Here is a 26,797-nt window from a genome sequence, read left to right as displayed (position 1 = left end):
AAATGCGACGGTTGTTTTGAATATCAAGTTACCTTCCATTAGAAATGTGGATGCGGAGTATATATGTAGATGGATGAGTGCTGAATATATGAGTGCAAATCAAAGAAGTAAAGGAAGTTGTACAGACATGTGAATATATCATCCTTCAAAACAGGCGAAGACCAAACCACCGTCGATCAAAGTGCTTCTCAGATATTTATTTTTCTCCTGCAGTGGTATGGTGCTAACAGATTACGCTCGTCCGGGCTAAGACGTCACAGGGGCACACTACCGTAAACTCAGGAGCACACTGCCGTAAACGTCTGAGGAAATTATGAGCAGTTGTCAAGATGATGTGACACCGGAAGCTGTCCCACGGGGTGGTTTTGCTCTACAGGACCTCTGTCAAGTCACACATGCTCTTTCTTAGGGCTATCAGATTTTGACTAATCCCCGTATTCACCCGACATGGCACCCGGTGACTTCTTCCTGGGTCGCATGAAGACACCATTGCGTTGGAGGCCTTTTCGTAGTGTCAACAACGTGATGTCAAGGTGGAATTATTCTTAACAGCGTACGTGACGACCTCTCCATCAATGTCTGCTACAACTCATCCATGGCTGCGAAAAACTGTCGCATTGTAAGATGATTAGGTACGGAATGACTAACGCTGTCACCAGCTTCCATTGTGGATGGTTGACTTTCTCGAGGTGATGATTAAAACTGCACCTCGAAAATTGACGGTGGTATAATCGAACAACATGATATAATATATTAGCAAAATTCAACAAGGGAAATAGCAGTAATCCACTGAATTACCCATTCCATTGACGTCGATTTGTAACAGGATTTTGGAAAATACACTGAGTTCGAACATTATGAACTACCTCGAAGAAAACGGTCTGTTGACAAATAGCCAGCACGGATTCAGAAAATACAGTTCTTGTGCAAAAAAATAGCCCTCTATTCACACGAAGGGGATTCCATATTTCTGTATTTCCAGAGTGCTTTTGACAACGTTCCTCAAAAGAGACGTATAATCAGATTGTTTGTCTACTGATTATCATCTCTTTTGAGTGACTGGATTCGTGATTTCGTGTCACAAAGGTCATAGTAGTTGGTAATCGGTGTAAAATCGTTCATAAAACAGAAACGATATCTAGTGTTTCCCGAGGAGGTGTTATACGCCTTCTGCTGTATAAACGGTTTAGGAGACAATCCGAGCAGCCGTCTAAGATTTTTGCACATGACGCTGTCATTTAAAAGTCACCAGAAGAACCACGCCAGAGGCAAAATGACTTACACACGATACCTCTAAGGTGCGAAAAGTGGGAACTAACCCTAAATAATTAAGAGTGTGAGGTCGTCCATGTGAGTACGAAAAGAAATCAGTTAAATTTCAGTTACACGATAAATCAGATAAACTGAAAGGGCTTCAGTTCCACTAAATATGTAAGAATTACAATAACGAAAACTTAAATTGGCGCGATCACATGAAAATGTTGTGAGGAAGACAAACCAAACACTGCGTTTTGTAGGCGGAACACTTAGAAGATGCAACAGGTCTCCTAATGAGACTGCCTATACTACAGTCTCGTCCATCCTCTGCTAGAGTAATGCTGTGCGGTATGGGGTCCCTACCAGATAGGATTGACGGAAGACATCGAAAAAGATCAAGAAATAGTGCACAGAGTGTCATGGATGTGATAGACGACATTGGGACGGCAGTCATTAAAGCAAAGGCTTTTTTTTTAGTTACGTGATATCTTTTCACGAAATTCCTATCTCCAACTTTCGCCTCTGAATGTGAAAATATTTCACTGTCGCTAAACTACATAGGGAGAAATGATCACTATAATGAAATAAGAAAAATCAAAACTCGAGCAGAAAATTTAAGTGTTCGCTTTACCCACGTGCTGGTACAGAGTGGAACGATGGAGAAATAATCTGTTGGTGGTTCAAAGTACCCCCTTCCAGGAGCGTAAGTCCGAACTGCAGAGTAGTGATGTAGATGTAGAAAGATGCTCCACGCGTAATCACAACCAACCAACATAAAATTGCCGTCCAAGCCTTCGCTCTTTACGTTCACTGGTTTCCCTGAGATTTTCCAGGCAAATACTATATTAATAGCTTGAAGGAGCCCGTGCCCAGTTGATCTGCTCGTATGGCATGATTCGCGAAGGACTTAGTTCTTAAGACAGTGAGCTGAGTCAGAGGTTAACTGAATCAGCACGCTGGATATATAATCGTTGTTCTCGTAAGTCGATCAGGCATAGTGTGGTTCTTCGGTGGTTTTCAACACTTGTCTAGGCAACTCTGGGCGGAAAAAAATGCCAATGAAACTACAGCATCTATACAAAAAATACTACGCTTATTTGATTTACGTACTGACGAAACTCACAGCCCTCTTGGTGCAGAGTAACTGACGTTTCAGGTGAGAGGCAACAAAGCTACTCATTTGGGAAGAAAAGACCATGGGTCGGTTGTTGCACATTAATAGCCGCCACTGATACAAGCTGGACAAACCCTGTAAAAACAGAAACAAACAAACAAACAAAAAAGAAGTAGAGGAAACTTCAGTTTTTGAACTATAACTTTGTATTTTTGATTGTGTTCCAGCGTCCTAAAAACGAGGAGTTTAGTGAGATATTGCTGGTTTTACTGTTTGTAGTAAAATGATATAACAAAGAACATTAGAGACGACACTAATTATGAACTCAGAAAATGCCAGAACATCGCTGATCTCATCCTGTTACCCGATATCTGTTTTAGAAACGAGATGAAACTGGGATTTATCAGTAGTCTTCGTTCTCATACGAAACATACACTGCCTGACAAAAAAGATTAAGCACTCAGAAGAAAAGGAGAAAACGGAATGAAATGATTCCAATGACTCTGAGCACTATGGGACTTGACATCTGAGGTCATCAGTCCCCTAGAACTTACAACTACTTAAACCTAACTAACCTAAGGACATCCATGCCCGAGGCAGGATTCGAAACTGCGACCGTAGCAGCAGCGCGGTTCCAGACTGAAGCGCCTAGAACCGCTCATCCACAACGGCCGGCTGAAACTGAATGAAACTTCACACGTTGATAGTTTGTGGTGATATTTCAGTGTTTACAAAATCGATTCAAGCTGACGCTATGACGGGCCGAGCGGTTCGGGCGTGGATGTGTGTGATATCCTTAGGTTAGTTAGGTTTAAGTATTTCTAAGTTCTAGGGGACTGATGACCTCAGATGTTAAGTCCCATAGAGCTCAGAGCCATTTAAACCATTTTTCACACTATGACGTTGCACTCCCTCTGACTTGGATGCACGCACTGATTCGCTTGGGAAGAGTTTCATGAAGCTGTTGTGTCCTCAATTGAAGTAAATGCCTTACAACTGTTGTAACTGCTATTCGATGTACTGCGTACTGCAGTGGGACAGAGCTGACGACCGAGCTGGTCCCACACAAGTTCTGTAGGGTTTTGCTGGCTATGGGAATACTTAAACACGAGACAGTCAGTTCATAGAGTCACGTGCCAGGAGTATAGTCCTGTACAAAAATATCACGATACTGTCGCGTAAGAGGTAACGCTTGAGAACTCAGGATATTCGTGACGCATCCGTCAGATACTACCAGCCGCCAGGAGTAACACCGTCGTGTGTCTCCAAATCGTTGGAAGTATGGGACCTGTAACCACATACCCACCATACCCACCGAAAACGATCATCCGTGGAAGTGCATAACCTGCGATTCCTCACTGAATACAATCCAACGCCATTCATCAGCAGTCCATGCTTTCCGTTCGCGGCAACTTCCCAGTTTGAGTTGTGATGTTAAGGACAGCCCTTGCATGGGATAGTAATTCCCTTTTCCGGCAGCTGCTAGTCTCCTACTGATGATGTAGAATCATACACAGTGTTGCAGGAAGTCAGTTACTTGTTCTAGAATGGCAGGCGCAGATGTGAAGGGGTAATAATTTGCATCGTTCGAAGTACGTCAATCTCAGCTTGTGATGGTCAGACGTGGTTGACCGTAACCTTCATGATAAGTATGCCTGCCTTCACTTTGCAACCCACCTTCGGGCCGCTGTCACCTCCGAATGCCCGACACATCTGGATACCGTACTGTTCGACCTGCTGACCAAAGGGAGATCTACCATGAGGTCCTTTAAAAACTTGTCAGATGCTGATAATGCTGTCCCATAGGGGTATGCGATCTCTCCGTGTCATTCACAATGGTCACTCAACATCTGAAGCTGTTCACACCTCTACGTACCTTACCAGGTCTGGCAACACCATTAAACACCAGCAATACTAATACAGTCTGGCGGCTGTTCCACACATCACACATAAATTACAACTCTAATTATTTTCACTACTGGCCGTTAAAATTGCTACACCGAGAAGAAATGCAGATGATAAACGGGTATCCATTGGACAAATATATTATAGTAGAACTGACATGTGATTACATTTTCACGCAATTTGGGTGCATACGTCCTGAGAAATCAGTACCCAAAACAACGACCACTGGCTTGATACGCCTGGGCATTGAGTCAAACAGAGCTTGGATGGCGTGTACAGGTACAGCTGCCCATGCAGCTTCAACACGATACCACAGTTCATCAAGAGTAGTGACTGGCTTATTGTGACTAGCCAGTTGCTCGGCCACCATTGACCAGACGTTTTCAATTAGTCAGAAATCTGGAGAATGTGCTGTCCAGGGCAGCAGTCGAACATTTTCTATATTCACAAAGGCCCGCACAGGACCTGCAACATGCAGTCGTGCATTATCCTGCTGAAATGTAGGGTTTCGCAGGGATCGGGTGAAGGGTAGAGCAACGGGTCGTAACACATATGAAATGTAGCGTCCACTGTTCAAAGTGCCGTCAGTGCGAACAAGAGGTGACCGAGACGTGTAACCAATGGCACCCCATACCATGACACCAGGTGATACGCCAGTATAGCGATGACGAATACACGCTTCCAATGGGCGTTCACCGTGATGTCGCCAAACACGGTTGCGACCATCATCATGCTGTAAACACAACCTGGATTCATCCGAAAAAATGACGTTTTGCCGTTCGTGCACCCTGGTTCGTCTTTGAGTACACCATCGCAGGCATTCCTATCTCTGATGCAGCGTCAAGGGTAACCGCAGCCATAGTCTCCGAGCTGATAGTCCATGCTGCTGCAAACGTCGTCGAACTGTTCGTGCAGATGGTTGTTGTCTTGCAAACGTCCCAATCAGTTGACTCAGGGATCGAGACGTGGCTGCACAATCCGTTACAGCCATGCGGATAAGATGCCAGTCATCTCGACTGCTAGTGTTACGAGGCCGTTGGAATCCAGCACGGCGTTCCGTATTAACCTCCTGAACCCACCGATTCCATATTCTGCTAACAGTCATTGGATCTCGACCAATGCGAGCAGCTATGTCGCGATACGATAAACCGCAATCGCGATAGGCTACAATCCGACCTTTATCAAAGTCGGAAACGTGATGGTACGCATTTCTCCTCCTTACACGAGGCATCACAGCAACGTTTCACCAGGCAACGCCGGTCAACTGCTGTTTGTATATGAGAAATCGGTTGGAAACTTTTCTCATGTCAGCAAATTGTAGGTGTCGCCACCGGCGCCAACCTTGTGTGAATGCTCTGAAAAGCTAATCATTTGCACATCACAGCATCTTCTTCCCATCGGTTAAATTTCGCGTCTGTAGGACGTCATCTTCGTGGTGTAGCAATTTTAATGGCCAGTATTGTACATATCCCTCGATGGTGTATATGTGCACAGAGTTCCATTAACATCCGACTATGCCTTTTGGGTGCTTTCTTTTTCGTCAGGGTCTGTATTTTCTGCCTCTTTTTGTGCAAATATTCATTACAAACGCAAAAAGCGTGATATTACTTTACTATTACCGTGAAGACTTTCGAATGCAAGTAAAAAGTATATGCGAGGCCAGATATAGGAAGTATTACACCTTGACTGAACGTTACCAGACTGAAACTCTAGTATTTCCATGGATGTGTAACATGTTCATTAACTTTCTATCCTCAAGCGAGCTGATTTTCAGTACAGTGAAATGACATTCCTTACAGTCCAGTTATATTAATGCGCCCACTGCCTATATTCGACAACAACCTGCAATAATAACCCAAAGACAGCAGGCGTCACCACTGGCTTTGGAGGGTAAAGAAAGCCTGTCGGATGGTGATGGGGAGGGGGGGGGGGGGACGCGGAAGAACACTACAGTCGTTGTCATAATGCGAGCACGAAGCAATTTATGTGACGTCCAGAGGGTCTTGATGATTGGATTTGGGGCCAAGAATGGAAGCATTTCCGAAACGTCCAAGTTCGTAAACTGTTCCCGAGCCACCGTGGTTAAAGTATAACATGCATGGCAAAATGGCGCATCCAAAACCGACGCTGAGCAAACTGTGGTGCATCACGGGCCATAGATTACAGGGGTGAACGACGACTGCGTAAGTGTCTGCGGGTCACTGTTGAGCAATTGGCTGCCCAGATGAGCCTAGGGGTTACCAACACTGCCTCCTTAACGACCGTTCAGCGAATGGGCCTCTGTGGCATTCCCTGGGTGATCTCGTCATTCTGGAAGGCACAGTGGACCAACGCAAGTATAGCTCTATCCTTGTGGACCACGTACATTCCTACATCCAGTTTGTTTTCCGTCGGCACGATGGCATCTACCAGTGCGACAGTGCAACGTGTCACATTGCTTGCAGTGCACGTGCGTAGTTCGAAGAGCTCCAGGATGAATTTACCGTTCTTTCCCTGGCCACCAAACTCCCCAGTTTTAATCCCAATTTAGAATCTGTGTGGCCACCTCTGCCTGTCTGTTCGCGGCATGGATCCTCAACCAAGAAAGCTAGCGCCGCTGGTCATGACACTGGAGTTGGCGTGGCTTCACTTGCCTATTGGTACATTCCAGGACCTCACTGACTCTCTTTCTGCACGTACGTCCTGCAGAAAGTGGTTATCCAGGCTCTTGCCAGATAGTCACCTCACCTTACTGTGAGTGGACAATGCAGTTGATGAACAGTGTGCCAACATGATGGCTTTCGGATGTGTCTAATGTTGTTCTAAATTTTCAGGTTGAGATCCCTACAAAGCATGCCCAGAGAATACGCTCGTTCACCTTATCAAAATATGCTCGTTTACTTACCACTGTTTTCTCGAATTAGAGAAAGATGGACTCAATCACATGAGGGATTTGAAGAATCATACGTACAAGTCACATTGATAGTTGGCTGTAGTGCAATGGCTGCAGAACAAGTGGTGACGATATGGCCTCAGGACAAAAACATCCAAAAATATTAGTCACGGTTTTTTCATTTATTATAATTACCAAAATATCGTAGGATTGTGTGGCTGGCTCTGACGAATAGACAGAAGATAGCAGCTCAAATGCGGAAGAAGTTACAGGCGGACTGCCACCAGGAACCGTTGGGCAAGATAACTGGAAACGATGGAGGTTAAGATGTCGGGTTATCAAGCGTCGTTTCCCGCTGACACTATACCACAAACAACATGCTTGAACGGTGTAGATCTAGAGTCATTTGGATCATTCGGTGACATTTAGCTGCTTTCAGCGACGAGTCTCGCGTTTGCTCATGGTGGACAGACCGACGCTTATGTGTCCTCAGATGACCCAGTTGTCACAGGTAGCAACGAATCTTCAGGCACACAACTCTCCAACTCCTGAAATTATGGTGTGGGAAGCTGCGACTAAATGGCTGATTTGGTAATTGTTGAATGGAGGCCTAGTTCTGGCAGTGAAAATCCTGCGTGACCAGAGCACCAAATGGCATAGTTCGGCGGGATAACGAAATATCGCACATTACAGCTTACTTCAAGGTATATAAAAAAGGAGATAGACAATTCCGGCCCATGGCGAGCAAAAAGTTCTCAGACACGCCTGCGCTCCATGACATCACACAGAGAACAGTGGTGACTGTGCGTTCAGTGGAACTCGGGAGTCGCTGTGTGCAGCTAAGAAAAATGACTTGTTTAGTTTAAATATGCGCCAGGGTCAGTGTAGCTGCACCATGGTAAAATGCAGTAATATTGCTCAAAAGACGACAAACATTATTTACCATAATACTCCCAAAGATGAGCTCTCACATAGTGAACTAATAATTCGATACAAACATGCGGACAGTTTCCTGTGATGAGCTAGGGACCTAAAAATACTTACATCATCCAAAGCAGTGGTGTAGCGCAGTGTATGAAGCGTATTCTTGATACGGTGAAGTTTGTGAATTCAGATAATTCATATTTATTCATTTTTTATTTTAAAATACTTATCGAAGTAACCCTGATCACTATTATAATTCAGTTAATTGGTTTAAATGTAATTTTTTATTTCTAATTCTTTGATGCTTCATTTTGAGCATCAAATTAACTTTTTTATTTGCGCGCATTTTTCTTACTATCATTCGTTTTCATTTAGAACATTCGTGCAAGTGATTACCATTATATTTATTTATCCATCATAATACTTAATCATTTAAAAATGTTGTACCATCGGTTGCAAAACAAAAGACAAAATAATCTATTTATAATTGCTGTGCAATGTTACCGAAAATGTATTTTTTCTTATAAGATGTAAATTTTTTTAATGCTAATCACCACATAGCGTTTAAAACATAAATTCTGTTTGCACTATGGACAAAATAACACAGATGAAGATTTAAACGAAAGAAGAGGTTATAAATAAAACGAAATTCACGCAGCATGAGGAATAGAAGTAATGAATGCTGTAATATGAATAAAAATATGAAACTATGAAACGTAAAAAACTGAGTAATCCTAAAGACATAAGAATAATTAAAACCACGTGAACAAATGTTCCAAATAAAAGTCTAGCAAAGGCATAAAACGATTAAAATGACGCTGCAGAGAATTTTAAATAAGAAAATTACATTTAATTAACTAATTGAATGAAAATAATGATAGTTATTTCGACATAAATTTATAAATAGAAGTATACTTCATCTGAGAAAGTTTTGACGCAAAGCCTTTCATATCTTTTTCAGACGTTATAGCCACTGAGTTATGCCATCACTTTGGGCGCAATTCTTTTTGAAATTACAAATATAAGGAATGTTTCCAGAATGAGATTTTCACTCTGCGGCGGAGTGTGCGCTGATATGAAACTTCCTGGCAGATTAAAACTGTGTGCCCGACCGAGACTCGAACTCGGGACCTTTGCCTTTCGCGGGCAAGTGCTCTACCAACTGAGCTACCGAAGCACGACTCACGTCCGGTACTCACAGCTTTACTTCTGCCAGTACCTCGTCTCCTACCTTCCAAACTTTACAGAAGCTCTCCTGCGAACCTTGCAGAACTAGCACTCCTGAAAGAAAGGATATTGCGGAGACATGGCTTAGCCACAGCCTGGGGGATGTTTCCAGAATGAGATTTTCACTCTGCAGCGGAGTGTGCGCTGATATGAAACTTCCTGGCAGATTAAAACTGTGTGCCCGACCGAGACTCGAACTCGGGACCTTTGCCTTTCGCGCACACTCCGCTGCAGAGTGAAAATCTCATTCTGGAAACATCCCCCAGGCTGTGGCTAAGCCATGTCTCCGCAATATCCTTTCTTTCAGGAGTGCTAGTTCTGCAAGGTTCGCAGGAGAGCTTCTGTAAAGTTTGGAAGGTAGGAGACGAGGTACTGGCAGAAGTAAAGCTGTGAGTACCGGACGTGAGTCGTGCTTCGGTAGCTCAGTTGGTAGAGCACTTGCCCGCGAAAGGCAAAGGTCCCGAGTTCGAGTCTCGGTCGGGCACACAGTTTTAATCTGCCAGGAAGTTTCATAAGGAATGTTCTTCCTGACGCGGTGAAATAGATTGCAGGCTGCATTGCATTTAAATCCTAAAATATTGAAAAATCAATGGCCTTTCCAGTAGCAGAAACTGAAGTGAGAGAACCGGTACAGACAAGAAATGGACTGTATATCGTGAGGGTCTCTACTATCCAACGCCAGCATCGAATAACAACGTGTTGTACTTCGAAGCAGAATTTACTGCTTTTCGTGGAAACAGATTGTGTCAACAAAAAAAGTTCAAAAAATGTGTGTGAAATCTTATGGGACTTAACTGCTAAGGTCATCAGTCCCTAAGCTTACACACTACTTAACTTAAATTATCCTAAGGACACACACACACACACACACCCATGCCCGAGGCAGGACTCGAAACTCCGCCGGGACCAGCCGCACAGTCCACGACTGTAGCCCCTTAGACCGCTCGGCTAATCCTGCGCGGCACAAAAAAAGTCGCAAAATATCTGTGCACCGTTTTGAAACAAAATTTTTTTTGAAGTTCATGAAAAAGTTACTCTTTGTGTAAGAAGGAGAACATCTACAAAGATTAAGTATCTGAGGCAAGAAGCTAAGTAGGAAGCCATTATGAAACATGCCACAAGAGTGAAGGAGCTGGGTACGGCATCTTCATCTGATGATGAGTGGCGATAGGAATCTCTAATAAATTACATTACTGTATACTTCTTCGTCAAATGAGTTATTTTTCATCTTTACTATTGTTTATTTGGTCCTAATGCGTTATCATCTGTCATGTCACTTGGTTTTATTTGTCCAGTTTTGCTATGAATCTAACCGAAAGTAAAATCAGTGAGCTCGTACACCACAACGTCTGAGATGCGACGCATCTGCCGCACAACCACAATGTTGCGCTACGCTACACGTCTTCCTTGTGATGTCAGAGGCCTCCAGCCAATAGCAAGCGTTTTGGCTGGAATGCTCCCCTCCTTCCTAGGTTTACACAACAAATTCCATGAGAAATATACGAACGCGTGACTGGCCTACCTGATCCCATGATTTGTCAGATCATCTCTGGCATACGATGAGAGGACACATAGGCTACTTTCATACCGGCCTCCAGTGAACAATCTTCATCCACTGACACAGAATGCGTGTAAGTCATGCCAATAAATTTGTTAGTATCACATTCTGAAGCTCTCTGCTTCCATGCCACGACGACACAGAAGTGTATTTGTGTTCTTGGCAGTCACACCTCCTACTGCCGTTGATCGCGGACGGAAGCTTCTAAGAGAATAAATATTTAGTCGTTCAGTACCTGTCACATGAAGAGCAGTTCCCTGAAGTTTGATAAATATCGGACAGCTGTTTCACGTTGTAACGATTTTCATTTCCGTCAGTGCTAATTCATTGAAGGAAAGCAAAGGTTTCAGCACTATTTCGGCAACTGAAGATTTTGCGATCGTTGGCAATCAGGAATGTCATGTGTGGAACCTTCCTGCAAAATATGCAGTGTTTCTGGAAATACTTAAGTTTAATGTATTCTGTATATTTGTAGTCTATTCTTAAGTTCATTTTTTAGGGTTCCGTACTTAAATCGGTAAAAATAAAACTTTTATAGCATCAACGTTTTGTCCGTCTGTCTGTCTGTCCGTCCGACTGTTAAAAATACTTTTTATAAGGAACGGGTACTTGTATCAAGTTGAAATTTATGTCACATATCAAGGCCTACGACCCCTTGGCGGTGTAGAAAGTGAAGCTTCAAAGTCAGTGCAACAAAAAGGTACGGCTATTTATGTGACATACGGGGGTTCGACCTTTAATAGTGGCAACTATTTATTTACAGCTCGTACAAAATAGATAGGTGTTTCAAAAAAATGGCTCTGAGCACTATGGGACTTAACATCAGAGGTCATCAGTTCCTTAGAACTTAGAACTACTTAAACCTAAATAACCCTATGCTGTTCATTTTTGGAACACAACCTACGACCAGCTTAGAGACAGAAGTGATGACACTTTCTTCAGGACCTGACCATCATTTTGCAGGACAATGCTCAAGCACGTACAGTGCAAGCTGTTACTGACTTGTTTGACTGATTGGGCTGCTAAGTGCTGTACCACCTACTGCACTCCCCTGACTTAAGCCCTCGTGAGTTCAACTCGATTTATAAACTGAAGGAAACACTTCACGGCATTAGCTTCAGAGCTGCTACAGATTCGTCGGGCAACAGACCGCTCCGCTCCAACTGCCAACACAACTGGCCCTGCTAAGAGTATCCTATGGCTTATATATCGCTGGCAACGGGTTATACACAATGCTGGTGACTACTCCGAAGGTCAGTAAAACTTTGAAACACGTATCTATTTTCTACGAACTGTAAGTAAATAGTTGCCACTATTAAAGTTGCAACCCTTGTATTTCGATACTCGCAAACTGTCACCGAAAGCTATGGGGCACATCCTGTAGATCTAGAATCATGAAACATGGTAAGAAGCAAGGTATAAAACTGAAAGTAAAGGAAAAAAAATCCGAAAAGTGGTAATCTGTAATTATATCACACGCAAAAACAATTAAAATTGTCATCCGACTGTGTCTCTGTCCGTCCGTCCGTTCGTTAAGACCCCTTTCTTCTCGGGAACGGGTTGACGTATCAAGTTGAAGTAAATGCCGCATACTGAGGCCTGTAGTCGGTAGGCAGTGTAATAAATGTAAGCTTCAAAACGAATGCACTAAAAAGAATGATATTTATGTTGCATAATTTGATACTCGTAAACTCACTTCACAAAACCTGTAGGACACTTCCCGTTGGCTTAGAAGCATGAAATTTGGAAATAAGGAGGGATTCACAGTACGTAAGGGAAAAGACCAGTTAATGGTTCATTTATAATCAAACCACACGAAGAAACATGTCTTTTGTTGTTTGTTATCCGAATTCAAACTTAAAATTAAAACATTCTCGAATCTCTAGGAATTTATCGGGACCGATATCTCGTCAATATGAATGTCGATAACTGGCAAAAGTCGTCGAGATACTCTGGATGGATAAACAATATATGATAATATTTAAGTTTGTACGGAACACTCAGAGCACGAAACCTTCTCACACCTGGCCAATTTTTATCTTTAAATCTTACATAATCGAAGAGAACAGTGTCATCCAGCACTCTTCGTCCCACGTATACCGAAAAACCAGAATAGCTACCACATCTGATCGTATGTGATAGGTGCGACGTACTGATTTAAACATCTGAACAGGCTGAAACTTCCTGGCAGATTAAAACTGTTTACCGGACCGAGACTCGAACTCGGGACCTTTGCCTTTCGCGGGCAAGTGCTCTAACAAATGAGCTACCCAAGCACGACTCACGGCCCGTCCTCACAGCTTCAATTCTGCCAATACCTCGTCTCCTACCTTCCAAACTTCACAGTTTTAAACTGCCATGAAGTTTCATATCAGCGCACACTCCGCTGCAGAGTGAAAATCTCAATCTGAACAGACTGTCAGACAGATATAGGAGAACAGTAATGAGACACGAATTGCGAATTCGAAGTATTAGTAAACAGGTTAAAGAGCATAGCAATAAATACAGTCCATGTCTTTACAACAAAGCAAATATAAATAATAATAATAATAATAATAATAATAATAATAATCTACAGGCAAACAGGGAAGTGACCACTAGGTTGCCAAAGAGGTAGAGACACGAGGAAAGGAACAGAACGATATAATAACAATACCTAGCAGTCCAGATTCTAAAAACTTGAGAGAAAAGTTGAACAACGAGATGAGGGAAGTAGAGAAAGTTGAGTTTGAGGTGATGGAAGTGGAGGAATGGAGAACATATGTATGATGAAAGTGACTGAAAGTATCAAGTCAGACACCTTTGCAAACGACGAGGAATATAATGGCAGCCTTGTTGGTGAGGAACGCACATATTTTCAGTCCTAGAGAATATGTAGCGTAAAAGTTACGAAGACTTGGTATTGTAAATTTCACAAGGACGATGCTACATAGTCGTTCGTCTGGTTAACTGAAGGGATCATTCGAGACATATCATAATACATATTTAAATTAATTTTAACATAATGTGACCTGTCTTACGCCAAATTGATTATATAATCTTACAGTTGTAGGAGAGTATATTAAGTTTATCCTATACTTAAGCGAGCAACGTAAATGCTTCCTTACATTTGGGGCGAAAAGTGAGGTTACTGGTTCTGGAAGAAACCAAAAGATACTATCCCATATCGAGGAAAATCTAAAGTATTAGATATACCTTGAATCCAGAAATCAGACTTCTGGAAAGATGCCTAGAGACGTACCATGTATATAGTAACGTAAAACATTCGATATGACTTGAATTCAAAATTCAGTCGCCTGTAAACAAGAGAGTCCTAAAAAAGAAGTAAAAAAACTATTTTTATTTTGATTAAGATAAAAGCTGCAAAAAGATACACAAACATCCAGTTTATTTATACTGAAGACGCGATTTCACTTGTGCCAATATTTTGGATGGGGACAGATTTGCTCAGGCGTAATACGTTATTTTTGTAATATAGAAAATATTGTTAAGTTACTTAGTAGTTAATGTCAAGCTGACATTAGAGTTACTTGTAACTACGTATTTTTAAACAGAAAGAAAACTGTTTTAACTGATTCAAATTTCGGTCCTTGGTGAAACACTGCATATTATATAACCTCAACGAAACACTGTTTGGCCTTATTTCACACAACTTACGACCTAGGTTTAGGGCTGTAAGCCCATTTTCCAATCCACACCCGATCTAAGTTGTCGAAAAATAAGGTTTTGTGAAACAAGGGAAGGAAGTGTTTCGTTGAGGCCGTACAAAAACAAAATCCTTTAGTAAATATATTGCTTGAAACCGGAAAAAAATGTGTGACAAAATTATGACTCTCAATCTTGCGGCCCACCTCCTCCCTGGCATTCCCCACCCACGCCTACACCCGCTACAATCTTTTTTTGCGAATGACCTTTTCCTTTAATTACGATTTTAATAAATACGGTTAAGTGTTCATCGCGATCTGTCTGGCATAAAGACAGTTAAAATGCTACGACAAAATTTTTTTCCAGGCTATAATTTAAACTCTGTAATAGTTTCACATAGCACGTGCCCTGCCTGTAGTGGTGAAACAACGCTATTTCATGCCGATAGTGTCACAACGTTGAAGAACGACTTTGCCCACAGAGCAAATAAATAAGTTTTGAGAACCATATAATAAGAAATCGTGCTCGATATTGCAAAGGAGGCATACGTCACACCCCTCCTGTGCTATAAAACAAACACAACAACACACCCAGAAATCAAAATGGTAATTTGGCCATTCAATACAACTTGTCATGAATGACAGTTCAGCTGTTTTGTATGCTACAATTTAGAGTGTCATATAATTTCGGGGACCCGTAAATATAAGACAGGTCTGTTACCAAAAGTTTTTCCTGAAATATGTCTGAGAATATCTTTTTAAAGTACAAACAAATCATTAATGCTTTTTCGTATGAACTAGAAACAAATTCGTAATGCTTCTTCGCTGGAACAACAGAAATTTGAAAGTATATTGCTAACAGTTAACTAAATCACTTTAAATGTATTCTCCTATAAACTTCAAAGAAGGAAAATAATGTACATTTTTATCTAAGACCAAGCTATTTTCCAGTTGTTAGTTTAGAATACCAAAAGCGACTTTCACGGTAACAATTTTCCTATACGACTGCTTCCAGGAGCATACGAGTTCTCGTATCGATTAGAAATGCTTCATGGCTTTCCTGCTATAAGGGGTTAGTTTAATGTGGTGCTCAGTGGATAGAAATCAATGAAAATGTAGATTAGTTGACGTACTTAGAGATTTTCGGATTATCGTAATTATTTTGCAGGCAGCATAGGCTTTGTAAAGAACGGTATGAATATTGTGAATGAAGGGAAATAATAAATATTATTAGATAGTGATTGTTTACCTGCGTCACAAGAATTTAACTATTTTCCCTGCTGTATTCCACAATACGACGTTCGGAGAGAATGCAAAACTACTCGATTCTAACAGCGGAAACAAAGGAATGCCGATGAGTCTGTAAATAATCAGTGTATACCATCGCAGATACTCTCTGCGCTATATTGCCCTTTAATATCGAGATCACAAGAGCAGAACGTTATTGCTTCGATATGCTGTTTCTATGCAGCGATATTACATCAACCTTTTATGGAAACAATAAATTGCTAATATCGCAGCCTTTTTTGCATACGAATTTTAATAAATAATGTTGAATAAATACGCTTTTGTCCAAGAGGTAGAGAAAAGCCATAGTGAAGATACGCAAAAAAGAATATATAAAACTGTATGCAGAGATATGAGTACTATGCCAATGCGACGAAAATCATGAAAGAGAAAAGCAGTAATAAACGACGAATCGTAGGGAAACTGCAGTCCATATGGACTTTGATTTCATTGCGAAAATACACTTCTGTTTCAGTTATGCGCTAGATAAAAGTTCGTGAAAATCAGCGTAATTAAACACTATGGTATCAGAAATTTCAAAAGCGACTGACTTTCAAAATGCTTTAAACATAATAATGACAATTCTCTCCATCAAACTAATGATTATTGCAAAGACCTGCCAATAAGAGAACGAATGAATCGTAATTGGAGAAAAACGTTCAGATATTGAAAATGTTCGCGGTGTAGAACGAAGCAAATACTTACGAATAGCGACTGAGTATGAACTGAAACATGGAAGTACATGTATAACAAGTCCCTTTCAGTACTTCAAGGAAAGCAGTCGTTTGACATTGGAGGTAGTAATGATAACGGAGACAGAGTTCTATGAAAAATTATGAATTGTCAAGTGATTAGGTGCAGGCAGACGTCATCGTATAGTGGACGGCGCGAAGGAAAGTGAGATATCGATTACAGAGCGAGCAAGATTTTTGAAGACGTTCTTCCGTTCGTGAATTACAAAAGTAGTAAATTTAAATGTATTAATGGTGTTGAAAAGAGATGACAGTTCGAATAACAAAATTAAATGGTTTTCTGTTATGGACAACCTCAGCTGAAGTAATCTGTGTTCCTAAATAAACAGCTTTCAGCTGTATACAAACTTTTGCAGAAACACAGTCAGTTTTGTAATTTCAAATCACACCTGCAAGTGTGCATCTACAAGATAGGAAAAATATGATAGGAAAAATATAATAAAAAACTGATACGTATCCTAATAATATGTGCTCATGACAACCAATATGAAATACTCATACGTCAGTAAAATATTTAAGCCTTGATAGGGGTTGAATGTTTTATTTTGAGAAGATTCAGTCCCCCTATTTCTCTTATCAGGAATTAAATATTTTACTGACGTGTGAGTATTTACGCTGATTGTCATGAGCAAACACTGATGAGCCAAAACATAATGACCACCTGCTTAACAGCTAGTTTGTCCGTCGTTCTAACGAAATATATAACTGATTCTTCCACTAGGTAGCATCTAACGTCGCGGTGGGAAGTGGTCATAGTGTTTTGGTTTAGTAGTGTAGATTATTAAGATACGTATCAGGTTTTTATCACAATAACGCTTGTACGTTTCCTATGTTGTAGATGTACACATGAAGATGTGATTTGAAATCACGAAATCGGTAGTGTTCCTATAAAAGTTTATATGCAGCTGAAAGTGGTTTATTTCAGAAACATGAACAAAATTAAATAAAATTTTCAAAACAATCTAAACTGCCCAAATAAAAGACCTATTCCATAATTGTGGCACGACAAACGGGAATAAAATCAAGAACATACTGAAAGCGCTAAAAGCGATCTTCCCAATATTGGTTCACAGATAACTAGTAACACATTGTGGTCTTCACAACGATAACGCCTCGTTAAATGCCGTCATTTACGCACTCACAATCTGTCATTCAGTAATCACACTCGGACTATAAATTCCGTAAGCACTGTCGTGCATACAGCACAATGACCAGTCTTGGCTTAATCGTGCGCCCAACATTCGAACCAGGCACTAGAATTTCATTTGGGAGTAGCGTTTTCAAATCCCGTACGATCATCTTGATAAGTGACTGTCATTCCTATAACTTTTCTTTTAGTGTGTAAGCCACATTATATTGGTGTAGTATTAGTTTTTGATTCTTATGATTCTTCCCGATAATGTAAGTTTCGTTGTACTGCGGCACATAGCACCAGCAGATAATATGGGAGCGTTACAAATTGGCGTTGATACCGAGGTACGTATAAAACATGGATGAGTCATCGAATGCCTGTTACTGCTGGAAAAATGACTAAATGTGTAATGACACGATACACTACAGGAGAGTACCGTGAGGCGGTGGGCACTGCGTTTCACTGGTGGAAAAGGAATGTGCAGACAAGGCTGCTTAGCTCCCATCCCTTATAAGAAACACCGTCTTCATCAACTAATTCGTGGTGAACGACCAAGGAATTGAATACGGAGCTGAACATCGACTGTATTGCCTTAGACCAGACGTTATTCAACCTAGGTTATAACAAAAAACACGCCAGATAACCGGGCACACTTTGTTGTGGCTCAGTCGAAAAAGAAAGAATGTGTATATATGGGAATTAGATTCATATTGTGTAGCGGTTTTCTAATCATACGCCAGTAAGCCATAAATACCACTTTCCGGTTTGCTAACAACATTTCAATAACATTCAGATTCTGTAAATTCAGAGTCTGTAGCAGTATTCTAATCATAAACCAATAAACAATAAATAAAACTTTTCTATTTGTTAACAACATTGCCACGGAATTGTACATTTTGAGATATTTGGTAACAATGTTTTCCCTTTATAAATTACATATGTATCTTTATATATTACATGTAGTAAAAATATACATAAATTAAGGAATCAGGTACCTAAAAACACGCTCATATTAGAATTCAAGCTTGTGTCAGAATTTCAAAACAGTCAATCAAAAATTTTCGGAAATCAATGATTTTGAACAAAACAACATTTACAATTTTGTAACGTTTCCCCTTTTTTTACGTATATTATGGATACAGGATTTTCATTTCAACTGAAGACATCGAAATATTTCAAAAACTAGATATCTGATCAAACAAGTTATAATTTCAATTTGTTTGTCTTGGAGGGGGTCATCCAATAATAACACACTCAACCTCCGAGTCCTCCCTATGCGTGGGTCGTGGAGGGCAACTTTGAAATCTTCAACGGGAAACCTCGTTTTTTTATTGCAGATTGCGATTCCACCGCAAAATCTACATACTTTTTGTCTGAAGTATGTTCTTCGTTTCGTTAAGATGACGCTGTGATTGGATGAATAAAAAGTGAGTACACAATGGTAATTTACCACGTGCTACTCAATGGCCCTTGAATATCCAATGGTAAGTGTGACCCCACCTCCATGCTGCGAGGATAGAACAGGCTAGCATTTCATAACTTCTAATGAGAAACCCCATTCGTAACTTTGTTCCTCCGACATATCGAAGAGGCGACTACTCGACGCGCCATTGTGCCCGTGCAGCGAACTACGACGTATAACAACAGGCAGTACACTGCGACAGGAACTCACGTATCGTGCAGACGTAGATCAGATAGCGGATCTAAACTTTACAATACTTGGACAGTGTTTATTCCCTGCACACCTACCTGTCATTTGGAGAACAGACGTAGAATTGGACGATAAATGCTGTAACCATCGAAGAAAACACTGAAATGATCCTGATTTACGGAGAATGTAGGAAAAACGTTGAGGCTGCTGTTGCCTTGTATACCGAGCGTTTTCCGGAGGAAACTCGCTCTCATTCGTTCTTTTATAAGGTTGTGAAAGCCTTTATGTCTGATGGCAGCGTACAGACCAGCAAAAGGAAACGAAGTAAACGTGTTATGCAAGAAGCTAATGAGACAGCTGTACTAGCGACTTTGCATCACAACCCACAGATAAGCGCCTGGAAATTACACCGCTATTCCTAGATGTCCTTCGGTAGTACTGTCACAATATTGCATCGTCATAAGTATCATCTATACTACGCGTCAATGCATCAAGAACTTCATGGCGGCGATTTCCATAATCGGGTAGCGTTTTGTGAATGGGAACGCCAATAAACGCAAACGAGCCCCACGTTCTTTTCCGTGATGTTTCCCGATGAGTCTGCATTCACAAACCATGGTAGGGTACCCAGCATAACGTGAACTACTGGAGTGTAGAGAGTTCCCACTGACTGCGGCAAGTTGACCACCAACGTCCTTAATCGGTTTACCTATGGCGTGGCATCGTGTGGGACAAACTCATTGGTCCGTATTTTATCGACGACACGTTTAACGGACGAAAATATCGAAGGTTTTTGGAACAGGAATTACCAGTACTACAGCAGGATGTCGCACGGGGATTTCTTTCCGTGCTCTTATTTAAACGGTAAGGTGTACCAGCAAATCTCAACAGGCCGAGAAGGCATGGTCAACCGCATTGGAAATGCCCGTGCTGACATTCCAAGTGTACTGAATTTTGAGGTTCTACGACTGAAAAATTACTGTACTTCGAGGAGTAAAGTAGCGTTAGCCTCGAGCCACATTTTTTGAACCGATATGTGGTTTTCGAGAAATTTGAATGTCTTCAGTTAAAATGAACACCCTATTTATACCATATGGTGTTCCAGTAGGTATACAGGGCAGTATCTGCACATCGTTCATTGGCCTGGCATAGACCAATTCCTTCAAGTGTCCCCATAACCAAAAGTCTAGGGGATTGAGGTCTATGGAAGGAGCAGGCCCAGATGTGGGGCCTCCAAGACCAATTCAGCGGTCCTAAAATGTCTGCGTCAGATGTTGGTCCACATTGGGACGAAAGTGTGCTGGTGCGCCATCATGCATGAATCACATTTTATTCGGTGCTGCAGTGACAGTCTCCGGCAAGGTAGCGAATACATTAATGGGGAAGTCCAGATAATGTGCCGCAGTTGATCTTAGTGTTAGCACCTATGGCTCTATTAATCTATCGCCAAGGACGTCTACCCATACGTTGATTGAGAATCGACGTTGATGCACTTTTTCCTGAAATGTTTGGAGATTTACATCTGCCTCTACATGTTTATGGATATTCACAACACCATTTCTTGTGAACCCTGCCTCATCGGTAAATAAAACCTTGGATGTGAACAGTGGATCTGCGGCACACTTCTGCAACAGCCATTGTCAGATCCGCAGTCTGCCACGATGATCCTGTGGTCTTACGGCCTCAACGCGCTATAGTTGATTTGGGTACACCAGTTGACCATAAAGCACCCCCAAGATAAGAGAGTGAGACACGCCTTGTGCTACTGCTAATCGTCGCACGCTGGTCCCAGGGATTTCCTGCACCGAACGTGGCACTCGCTCACCATGTCAGGCGTGCAAACTGTGCTGAGCATTCCACTATCAGTTTTCCGAAGTGCAAGGGTTCCTGTGTCCCTCGGACGCTGGAAAAGTCTGGGCTGGCAGGATGCGTCCATTTGCTAAACCATAGAAGATTGTCACATCCGCCATTTCACTTGTCAAGTGGTAGGCTTCCATTGCTAACAAGTGGTGGAAGAAAATCACATACATGAACAAAACTAACGTAGGCTACAACACGATTCGAACCACACAACCGACTGCAGACCGCGTAATGGTAGGTAGAGTACAGTGAAAAAGACATCATAATACTCGCGGACACATATGACGACAGTGCCAATATCCGCAATCAAGCGTCGCACAGTCCTTTCTATGAACACCAGTTTATCTCGAAAAGTATAACGTTTATAGGACGTACTTATGTTGCTACGATGAGTACTACCACCTCTCTAAGTATTCGATACTTATTTTGAACATCTTGAATAAAGACACTGGAGTATTCGAGTGTAACGTATAAAATTTCGGAGATATGAGCTTTTGAAGAAACGGACATGTACATTTTTTTCTTAAAAAGAAACTATAAATGTTCCTAATCGCAAACCCCTGAAGGTTGTTGATCGATTGCTTTGAAATTTTGACACACCGTTGCATTGGATACACGTGTGTTTTTAAATATCCGTTTTTATAAATATGCAGCGTTGGGTCAAAATTTCATAACAATAGGTCAAGATTGTTCTACTATATATACAGGGTGTTTCAGAAGGTGTCAATATTCAGGTATATGACAGAAATGATCATCTGAAACAAAAAAGTGAAGTAAACATGGGCTCAAAAATGCATACCTTAAGAGCTATGAGCAATTCTTGAACTTAGTTACTGTAAAACAAATCTCTTCTACTGCAGGCTCCTTGCTTTCCATGTTTTCGGAGTGCTAGTATGGACCAAAACAAGAAAAAATGTGCAGTAAGCATGTGTTCCAAAACGCATACCTTAAAAGTTATAAGCACCTGTCCATTAGAAGAGTTGTGTTTCGAAGTAGCGAATATGAATAAGTACTCATAGCTGTTGTTGTTGTTGTTGTTGCTGTGGTCTTCAGTCCTGAGACTGGTTTGATGCAGCTCTCCATGCTACTCTATCCTGTGCAAGCTTCTTCATCTCCCAGTACCTACTGCAGCCTACATCCTTCTGAATCTGCTTAGTGTATTCACCTCTTGGTCTCCCACTACGATTTTTACTCTCCACCCTGCCCTCCAGTACTAAATTGGTGATCCCTTGATGCCTCAGAACATGTCCTACCAACCGATCCCTTCTTCTAGTCAAGTTGTGCCACAAACTCCTCTTCCCCCAAATTCCATTCAATACCTCCTCATCAGTTATGTGATCTACGCACCTAATCTTTAACATCCTTCTGTAGCATCATATTCCGAATGCTTCTATTCTCTTCTTGTCTAAACTATTTATCGTCCTTGTTTCACTTCCATACATGGCTACACTCCATACAAATACTTTCAGAAACGACTTCCTGACACTTAAATCAATACTCTATGTTAACAAATTTCTCTTCTTCAGAAACGCTTTCCTTGCCATTGCCAGTCTACATTTTATATCCTCTCTACTTCGACCATCATCAGTTATTTGGCTTCCCAAATAGCAAAACTCCTTCACTACTTATTTACTCATCTAATTCCCTCAGCATCACTCGACTTAATTCGACTACATTCAATTATCCTCGTTTTGCTTTTCTTGATGTTCATCTTATACCCTCCTTTCAAGACACTGTCCATTCCGTTCAACTGCTCTTCCAAGTCCTTTGCTGTTTCTGACAGAATTACAATGTCATCGGCGAACCTCAATGTTTTTATTTCTTCTCCATGGATTTTAATTCCTACTCCGAATTTTTCTTTTGTTTCCTTTACTGCTTGCTCAATATACAGATTGAATAGCATCGGGGAGAGGCTACAACCCTGTTTCACTTCCATCCCAACCACTGCTTCCCTTTCATGTCCCTTGACTCTTATAACTGCCATGTGATTTCTGTACAAATTGCCTTTCGCTCCCTGCATTTTACCCCTGCCACTTTCACAACTTGAAAGAGAGTATTCCAGTCAACATAGTCAAAAGCTTTCTCTAAGTCTACAAATGCTAGAAATGTAGGATTGCCTTTCCTTAATCTTTCTTCTAAAATAAGTCGTAGGGTCAGTATTGCCTCACGTGTTCAAACATTTCTACGGAATCCAAACAGATCTTCCCCGAGAACGGCTTCGAAAAGTTTTTCCATTCGTCTGTAGAGAATTCGTGTTAGTATTTTGCAGCTGTGACTTATTAAACTGATGCCGGCCGCGGTGGTCTAGCGGTTCTGGCGCTGCAGTCCGGAACCGCGGGACTGCTACGGTCGCAGGTTCGAATCCTGCCTCGGGCATGGGTGTGTGTGATGTCCTTAGTTTAGTTAGGTTTAAGTAGTTCCAAGTTCTAGGGGACTTATGACCTAAGATGTTGAGTCCCATGGTGCTCAGAGCCATTTGAACCATTCTTTTATTAAACTGATAGTTCACATCTGTCAACACCTGCTTTCCTTGGGATTGGAATTATTATATTCTTCTCGAAGTCTGACAGATTTCGCCTGTCTCGTACGTCTAGCTCACCAGATGGTAGAGTTTTGTCAGGACTGGCTCTCCCAAGTCCATCAGTAATTCTAATGGAATGTTGTCTACTCTCGGGGCCTTGTTTCGAGTTGGGTCTTTCAGTGCTCTGTCGAACTCTTCACGCAGTATCGTATCTCCCATTTCATCTTCATCTACATCCTCTTCCATTTCCACGATATTGTCCTCAAGAACATCGCCCCTGTATAGACTCTCTATATACTCCTTCCCCCTTTCTGTTTTCCCTTCTTTGCTTAGAACCGGGTTTGCATCTGAGCTCTTGATATTCGTGCAAGTGGTTCTCTTTTCTCTCAAGGTCTCTCTAATTTTTCTGTAGGCAGTATCTATCTTACACCTCGTGAGATAAGCCTCTACATCCTTACGTTTGTCCTCTAGCCATCCCTGCTTAGCCATTTTGCACTTCCTGTCTATCTCATTTTTGAGACGTTTGTATTCCTTTTTGCCTGCTTCATTTACTGCATTTTTGTATTTTCTCCTTTCATCAATTAAATTCAGTATCTCTTCTGTTACCCGTGGATTTCTACTAGCCCTCGTCTTTTTACCTACTTGATCCTCTGCTGCCTTCACTATTTCATCCCTCAAAGCTACCCATTCTTCTTCTACTGTATTTCTTTCCCCCATTCCTGTCAATTGTTCCCTTATGCTCTCCCTGAAACTCTGTACAACCTCTGGTTCTTTCAGTTTATCCAGGTCCCATCTCCTTAAATTCCCACCTTTTTGCAGTTTCTTCAGTTTTAATCTACAGTTTATAACCAATAGATTGTGATCGGGGTCCACATCTGCCCCTGGAAATGTCTTACAATTTAAAACATGGTTCCCAAATCTCTGTCTAACCATTATATAATCTATCTGAAACCCGTCAGTATCTCCGTGCTTCTTCCCTGTATACAACCTTCTTTTATGATTCTTGAACCAAGTGTTAGCTATGATTAAGTTGTGCTCTGTGCAAAATTCTACCAGGCGGCTTCCTCTTTCAATGCTTACCCCCAATCCATATTCACCTACTACGTTCCGTTCTCTCCCTTTTCCTACTATCCAATTCCAGTAACCCATGACTATTAAATTTTTCGTCTCCCTTCACTATCTGAATAATTTCTGTTATTTGATCATACATGCCCTCGGGAATAATGACGGCAGTAGTTTCCCTTGCTTTCAGCCGTTCGCAATACCAGCACAGCAAGGCCGTTTTTGTTAGTGTTACAAGGCCAGATCAGTCAATCATCCAGACTGTTGTCCCTGCAACTACTGAAAAGTCTGCTCCCCCTCTTCAGGAACCACACGTTTGTCTGGCCTCTCAACAGATACCCCTCCGTTGTGATTGCACCTACGGTACGGCTATCTGTATGGTTGAGGCACGCAAGCCTCCCCACCAACAGCAAGGTCCATGGTTCATGGAGGATGGAGGGGTTTGCTCTTAAGATATGCATTTCAGAGCACATGTTTTCTGGACTTTTTCTTATTTTGGTCCATACTACCACTCCCCAAACCATGGAAAGCAAAGATCTTGCAGTAGAAGAGATCTGTTTCACACTATCGAAGATCAAGAATTGCTCATAGATCGTAAGATATGCATTTTAGAGCCCATGGTTACTTGACCTTATTGTTCCGAATGATCATTTCTGTCATATCCTGAGGATCGACCATCATTTCTAAAACACCCTGTATTTAGACAAATCCGTTATTTAATATTGTTTCCAAAACTCTCGAAACCTTGTTGAGCGATTTACTGGGAATTTTTACATGATCTGCTAATAAATGCTCAGGTGGACGTAGGCTACATATTTTCTTAATACATGTGGTATTAAATATTTGTATTCTACGTCAAGGGGAAATGTCGCTAGCTGAAATATTGATAAGTTATTTGCAGATTTACTGTCAATATTTTCACAAAGTGGCTAAATGTCCAGATTTTCTACTTTTAAACATTCAGACGGGCATAGGCCATATACAAACATCAAAAAACTTTTGCATCACTTAGGTTCCGAAACCAGTACAGAAAACTGAAATATAGATCAACAAAAACATCATTTCCGCCCTTTTTACCGCTCATGAAAACGACACACAGCATGTTGTACCACCACACAGCGAGGCCGTCAGAGGTGGTGGTCCAGGTTGCTGTACACACCAATACCTCTAATACCCAGTAGCAAGTCATCTTGCATTGATGCATACCTGTATTCGTCGTTGCATACAATCCACATGTTCATCAAGGCACTGTTAGTGCAGATTGTCACTCACCCCGACGGCGATTCGCCGTAAATGCCTCATAGTGGTTGGTGGGTCACCTCGTCCATAAACAGTCCTTTTAAATCTATTCCAGGCATATTCGATAGTTTCATGTCTTTAGAACATGCTGGCCACTCTAGTCGAGCGATGTCGTTATTCTGAAGGAAGTCATTCACAAGACGTGCACGACGGGGACGCGAATTGTCGTCCACGAAGACGAATGCCTCGTCAATATGCTGCCGATATGGTTACACTATCGATCGGAGGATGGCATTCACGTATCGTACGCCTTTCAAGACCACCAGCGCATACGACGGCCCCACATAATGCCACCCTAAAACAGCAGGGAACCCCCACGTTGCTGCACTCCCTGGACAGTGTGTCTAAGGCGTTGCCTCCAAACACGTCAGCGACAATTATCTGGTTAAAGCCATATGTGAGACTCATCGCAGAAGAGAACGTGATAACAATCCTGAACGGTCCATTCGGAATGCTGTCGGGCCCATCTGCACCGCACTACATCGTGTCGTGGTTGCAGATATGGACCTCGCCATGGACTTTGGGAGTGAAGTTGCGCACCATGCAGTCTAATGCGCGCAGTTTGAGACGAAACACGACGTTCTGTGGCTGCACGAAAAGCATTATTCAACAAAAAGGCGTTGCTGTCAGGATTCCTCCGAATCATAATGCGTAGGTGTCTGTTGCACACTGCAGTAGTAGCCGTGGGAAGGCCTGAGCGAGGTATGTCATCGACAGTTTCTGTATCTCTGT

The sequence above is a fragment of the Schistocerca cancellata genome, chromosome 7, assembly GCF_023864275.1.
Source record: "Schistocerca cancellata isolate TAMUIC-IGC-003103 chromosome 7, iqSchCanc2.1, whole genome shotgun sequence".
Taxonomy (NCBI): domain Eukaryota; kingdom Metazoa; phylum Arthropoda; class Insecta; order Orthoptera; family Acrididae; genus Schistocerca; species Schistocerca cancellata.
Note: the sequence above shows the minus strand (reverse complement) of the source record.